The following is a 5983-nucleotide window of genomic DNA, read 5'->3' as shown; positions in this document are numbered from 1 at the left end:
AAAGCTGTTGTGTATATCTTCCTGCCATCCTCTAAATCTCCCACCCTTGCCACTTCATCAGTGACTCCACACTTATAAAGAAAATCTGCATAAGAAAAATTCCCACTCCTCATAAAACTAAGATCTCTACACATAGGAATGTTTTATTGGAAAAAAAGTACTTTTAAATGAAAGTTCTCAAAAAAAAAATACTTATGCAAGGATTGTCTCATTGTTTAGGTACCAAGTAAAGAATAAATGTGTATCATAGTGAATAATTTTCAAGCTCTGTGCTCCATTTACAACAGTTAAAGAGATCCAACTCTAATGTAAGCACCTTGAGGGACCAGGGTTTAATTAACTGAATAGACCCCAAAACTATGAAGTTTTGGAACATGGGAGACTATAAATATTTGTTGAAAGACTAAATGTCAGACTTAACCTCATTGGGGGACACATAATAAAACCTGTGTGCTAGCTTTGAGCATAATCAAGCCCCAAGCCCCATTCTCTCCCCTCCTCTCAAAACATGCACCCATACACATATACTTACACACAAACATGATCACCTAGTTTAGGCCGTTATGTGCAAAGAAAACAAAATAAAAGGTACGGCATTGTATCTGGAAATTATGATTTAGAAAAGTCAGGAAAAACCCAACATTCTACCTATTTTTGGTTTGTTTACTTGTTGTTATTGTTGTCTACTGTATTAAAACATAAGACAAACCTGTTTAATCTCTCCTGATTTTTCCATACAGAACAGCAATATGAGTTCAGGAGAAATCCCACTTACCAACAGACACTCCACACTCTCAAACCCAAAGCCCTAGTTGCTCATATTTATTTCGCAAACTGATTAGCAAACACTGGCTTGTTGAAGTCTAGACCCAGGGATCATTTTCATATACATGGCTCATTGGTTTTATGAGTTCTTGGTGACTATAAAGATCTTGAATTCCTTTGCAAACAGCAAAAACAGATTTCCTCTTTGTAGGGTACCACAGTTTACACCAAAGGCTTTGGTGAGATGTTATTAGTCTGTGCCTATGGGTAACTAAAGGCCACCACTCCACTGACATGAAGAGAATCAGGCATTTATAAAAGTAGAAAGAAAATTAGAAAGAGAATATTTTAAAGAAAAGGACACATGATTTGAACCTGGTCAATCTTGGAAATGACTGTTTGATAATGAATTGCCTCACTGATAAAGATACAACACTAATGAAACAGCAAATATATATTAAAGGATAGAAATATGATTTATTTCTATATGCATATTTTCTGACTTACATTAAAAAGGATATTGTTAAGAATAATGTACAACAATTCTATAGGATGTCAGAGTTTGAGAAGCCTCTTTTCTTCCAAGACCCCTTTTGAAATCTACCTCTATCCTGCAAGGCACACAAGGCAGGCTCCGGTATGATTTGCCTGCAAATCAGATAGAAGGGTAACCAGAGTTAAAATGGGATCCTTCTGAAATAACACATTATAAAATGAGCTGATAGCCCACTGATGCAGGATTTGCAAAGGAAATGTTTCAGAAATATATCTGCAATGCTTAGTCCAACATCCCCTCTGAAAAACTCTGAGGTTGAAGCGACCCTGAAGAAAGGATGTCTTTGCCTGGAATGCTAAGCATTACCACCCACCCCCCCACACACACACTTCATGAAGGAAGGAATGGAGATGGATCCCTTTACCTGTGGGGAGCTTCAGAATGACAGCTTAGAGAGCTCAATCTTCTGTCTAAAGGCCAGACTGGGACTGGCTCCAAGCCTTGAGAAAGCCACCAGAGAGGCAGTGAAGGGCCAGTGACCCAGAGAGTAGAAGCAGGAGACATGGCTGTGTGGGAAATGCCTGGGTTTCAGGTTTCCCTTGGGTTCCATATGGACCCTGTAGAAAGTTACCAGAATATATCATGATATGCAAAGCTCTGCCCAGGAAGTCCTCACAGGAACCGCACAGCAAGACAACCCCATGAAAGGCTGAACATTGATATCTGGAGTTGTAAGTGGCTGATCTGAAGGGGCAGCAACTGTATTAAGAGAACAGTAGTTGATACTCAGTATGAGTAACAAGCGTCCACCAAACCCAGAGGAAAATACTGGATCATGACCCATCAAACGGTACCTTCCTCACTCCCTAACTCTCCCCCATAAACCCCTAGATGCTCTAGAGCAGACTAAGGGCAGGGATTGGGGAAAGACAAACAGCACAGATGGGAAACAGAGAAGACCACCACAGCCCCCACCTTCAGCTGCAGGCCTCCCTGCTTGAGGTACTATTAGGCGGGGGCAGGAGGAACGCTGCAGTAGAAAATGAAATTCAAAGCATCAAAAATTCGAAATATCTAGTGGCTCCCCCATAAAAGCTCGACTGCCCAACAACTGGAGATTACATTTCATGACATACCCGGTGATACCTGAATCTGGGACTCTTGGGCTGGGACAGGGCAACCCCGCAAGTCCATCATGGAGAATCAAATCTGGGATGAAAGGAAGAGGCATCAACAGAAACGGTTCCAGCTTTGCTCTTCAGAGCCTCCCCCCGCAACTATGGAAAAAGACATACAAAGCACTTAACAAATCTCCTGAGCTAGCCCTTTGCCTAAAGGCCAGTCCTTCCTCAGAGGCTTCCCTGCTCTCAGTCAGGCTCGCTTCTCTCCAGTGGGGGAGGAGGGCGTGGATCTGCCCGGAAGTGACCAGGTGAGCAGCTACTCCAAGGTCTACCCACTGAGAGTCCCCAAAGTTCACCTCATATGTAAGTTTACAATATGGAGAGAAGAAACTTGAAGAATGTACTTCCGTTATGGGATGGAGCGTGTAAGGACCTGGAAAGTCAGTAGATTTCAAACCAAGTCAAGAAAGTCGGGATGGCCCACAATTGCCTTCTTTTGATACCTTCACCTGATTCCCCTTGAATTTCATTGTTTTACAATACCTAAAGCTGTTTCTTTTGAACCCATCCCTCACTGGCTAGGTGCCTTCTCTATAAAGACACTGGGTTTTTTGTTGTTATTATTATTATTATTATTTTATTTTTTTTAAAGCATCTAGGGTGCCTGGATGGCTCAGTCGGTTAAGCATCTGCCTTTGGCTCAGGTCATGATCCCAGAGTCCTGGGATCGAGCCCTATATCAGGTTCCCTGCTCTGCGGGGAGTCTGTTTCTCCCTCTGCCCCTCCCTCTGCTTGTGCTTAGGTACTCCCTCTCTCTCTCTCAAATAAATGAAATCTTTTTAAAAAAATAAATAAATGTAAAAAGCATCTAAAGGGAGTCATAGCTCCTAGCTCCAGCTTCAACCCTGGCACCACTATGCCACATTACTTTGTGAGCAACTTCCTCTGTCCGCGGCTCTCTCTCAGTTTTCTGTCCATAAAATCAGAGCACTGAATGAGATGACCTCTAAGACTGTCTTGCTCTGACGTCGTATAGCACAGACGGAGTCTGGAAGGATTTAAATATTGCTAAAATATATAGAATCAAGCAACCCTTGAATTTTAGAGCGTCTTGTCACCTTTGCAAAATTCGTTCACAGCCATTAGTTGGTTTGTATCTGCACTTCTGATGACAAGGCATTGGTGTCATTAGCTAATAAGCTAATAAGCTAATGAAGCCAATGCCTTAAGGAAGAATCAGACTCAGGGAAGGTAAATGAACTATCTGGGGTCACAGACATAGCAAGAGGGCTTGGACTGGGAGCTAGGCATCTTGATTCCCAGCCTGGTCCTCATTCCTTGCCCTACAAGTTCTGGTATTTCAGCTAATAACAACACAGACAGTTCCTGGGAACCAGTCAGGGCCCCTTCTCACTAATGTCAGGTAACAACATTACGCTGGTCTTTCTCAAAGTTCCAGTGGCTGGTCTAAGTGGGCTCTTCCCAGAGGGTCTTGTGAACCTCAAGTAACCTTTCCAAGTTTCTTTCAGTAACTCTGACCATTTGGAGAGAAAACAAATCCATACACAGAGGAATTTGAAGTGTTATTTTAACTTTGTATACCACACATAAAAAGTTACCCTTTAACTTGAATTTTTGAATGTAAGTTGGGGAAAAGAAAAGATTTGGGCACATGTTCTCCAGGTGAATGCGCTAGGGCCTGAAGTTTAACTCCAGAACCCGAAACCGAACTCCAGAACCACCCTTTCCCTAACCCCTCCCCCCTGTCCACACAGCCCAGCCCCCACTCCCCACCCCTTCACTGTAGCTCACCAGACACCTGGAAGGTTCCAGACCTTCTCTAGGCAGGTATGAGCTTAAAGCAAGGAATTTGTCCCAAACACTCGGAATTTCCTCCCAACTTATTCTTTATCCTGTTCACTAAAAGAAAGAATTGTTATTGCATTGTTAAAAGGAAATAAAAATCAAGGATATACTGTCATTATAAGAGCATAGAAGAGTCTCATGACCCAAAGTAGACATGTAGACACACACACACACACACACCACACACACACACAAACACAAATGGTAATGAACATAAATTACTCAAGAGTTATTTGGAATGTCAGAATGTTAATTTGTATTCAATATCTGCTGATGAATAAGTATACGTTTTAAAGATTCCTATTAAAATCAGTTCTTTGAGAAATAATCAATATATGGTGAAAAGTCACTTATGGAAAAGAGTTCACTCCTTGACAATGTGTATGTCCTTACATTTCTTTCCTTACATACACAGATTCAACTCTGATTTTTATTCATTAAACTTTTACATCAAACATCAAATAACTGGCTTAAACCACATAAAAAGAGAGGGGAATTATACAGAAGCATTAATAAGACCATGTTTCCTAAACTTTGATTAATAAAAACTTACCTGAGGATTCCAAAACACGTCATCACAACCAGGTCCATGAGCTCCCTGCTCAGAATTCACATCTACTTTGCCTCATCCGAGAACCCTGACTTCTAGGGGGAGGGGAGGGGAGAAAAGTCAGCTGAAAAAAAGAAAAACCTAGAAATAAATGCAGGTCTTCCAAGAGCTCTGACAACCCCCCCCCACCTGCACCAAGTAACCCTTGGATGGTCTGAAAATGGCACTGATAACATTAGATAATTCTATCAGTACTCAGTTCCCAAAATTTGCCACTGCAACAAGAGGGAGTGTTATTGGCAAGTGAACAGTACCCTGCAGGGCTGAGGGTGTACCCTGCTCAATGTCAGACTTTTCAGCTGAGTGGACAATCTAGTGTAACAGTGGGATGCTGGGAGCAGGGACACTGGACGCCAAAGCTCTCCTGGTCCTGTTGGTAACTTCATTTCCCAAACGTTCATAATTAAACAGCTTTTATTGAAGTAATCAGCATGAGCTCCTTAGCTTTGTTTTTGCAACCGGTATCGTGTTTATGGAGCCAAATATTGGAGACTTTGATACTGAATACCTCCTCGGATGTGTTAACGTTGGCAAGCTCTCTAGATTCTGAAGATGCCGGGCTGCCTCAGCACAGCCTTCCCTCCACCCTCTAGCTCATCAGCCCCCCCAAACCACAGAGCTGCAGCTCCCCTGTAAGACTCCCTTTCAATATTTCTCCTGAAAGTCCCAGGGAATGGTGAGCAATTGAAACAGGGTGAAACCTGATCTCAAAGTGTCTGTCGGACCAGAAGTTTTCAAAGAAAACATTTCTTAAATCTTGTGTTCACTGCTATTTCAGCAGGCCAATTAGATTGGATGGGACTTGGGGGGAGCTGTCGCCAGTCACTGCAGCAGGAATAGCAAACAAGACTTAAAGCAAATAAACGAGCCCAAAGCTGGCATCCCAGGGGCCCCTGGCCAATGACCTCCTTCATTCCCCAGTTGGATGGCCAGCCCACCCTCTGGGACCAAGAGCCAAACTACAGGTTAATCAGATGAGACATTAGTTAACAGCCTCGATTACTAGAAAGTAATTAATCAGGGAAAGTCTCCAAACAGGAGGAGAATAAATAAACAGGCAGGCACATGCAGTCCCATTTTGGCCCTAGATAAGGCTGCCATCCAGGTGTCCTGCTGGGGTAGAGC

General features: G+C 42.7%; 1 long non-coding RNA gene across 1 annotated transcript; it reads right to left on the bottom strand.

Annotated features, from left to right (window-relative positions):
- Positions 1–1325: 1325 nt before the first annotated feature.
- On the bottom strand, positions 1326–5507 carry LOC116596147. The gene is made up of 5 exons (XR_004288019.1): positions 4802–5507; positions 4195–4302; positions 2398–2538; positions 1686–2020; positions 1326–1413 (listed from the first exon to the last, which is right to left on the bottom strand). It is a non-coding gene; the product is annotated as an uncharacterized LOC116596147 (long non-coding RNA).
- Positions 5508–5983: the final 476 nt, after the last annotated feature.

The sequence above is a fragment of the Mustela erminea genome, chromosome 7 (assembly GCF_009829155.1).
Source record: "Mustela erminea isolate mMusErm1 chromosome 7, mMusErm1.Pri, whole genome shotgun sequence".
In the NCBI taxonomy this organism is placed as follows: Eukaryota; Metazoa; Chordata; class Mammalia; order Carnivora; family Mustelidae; genus Mustela; species Mustela erminea.
Note: the sequence above shows the minus strand (reverse complement) of the source record. Positions and strands in the feature narration are given on the sequence as shown.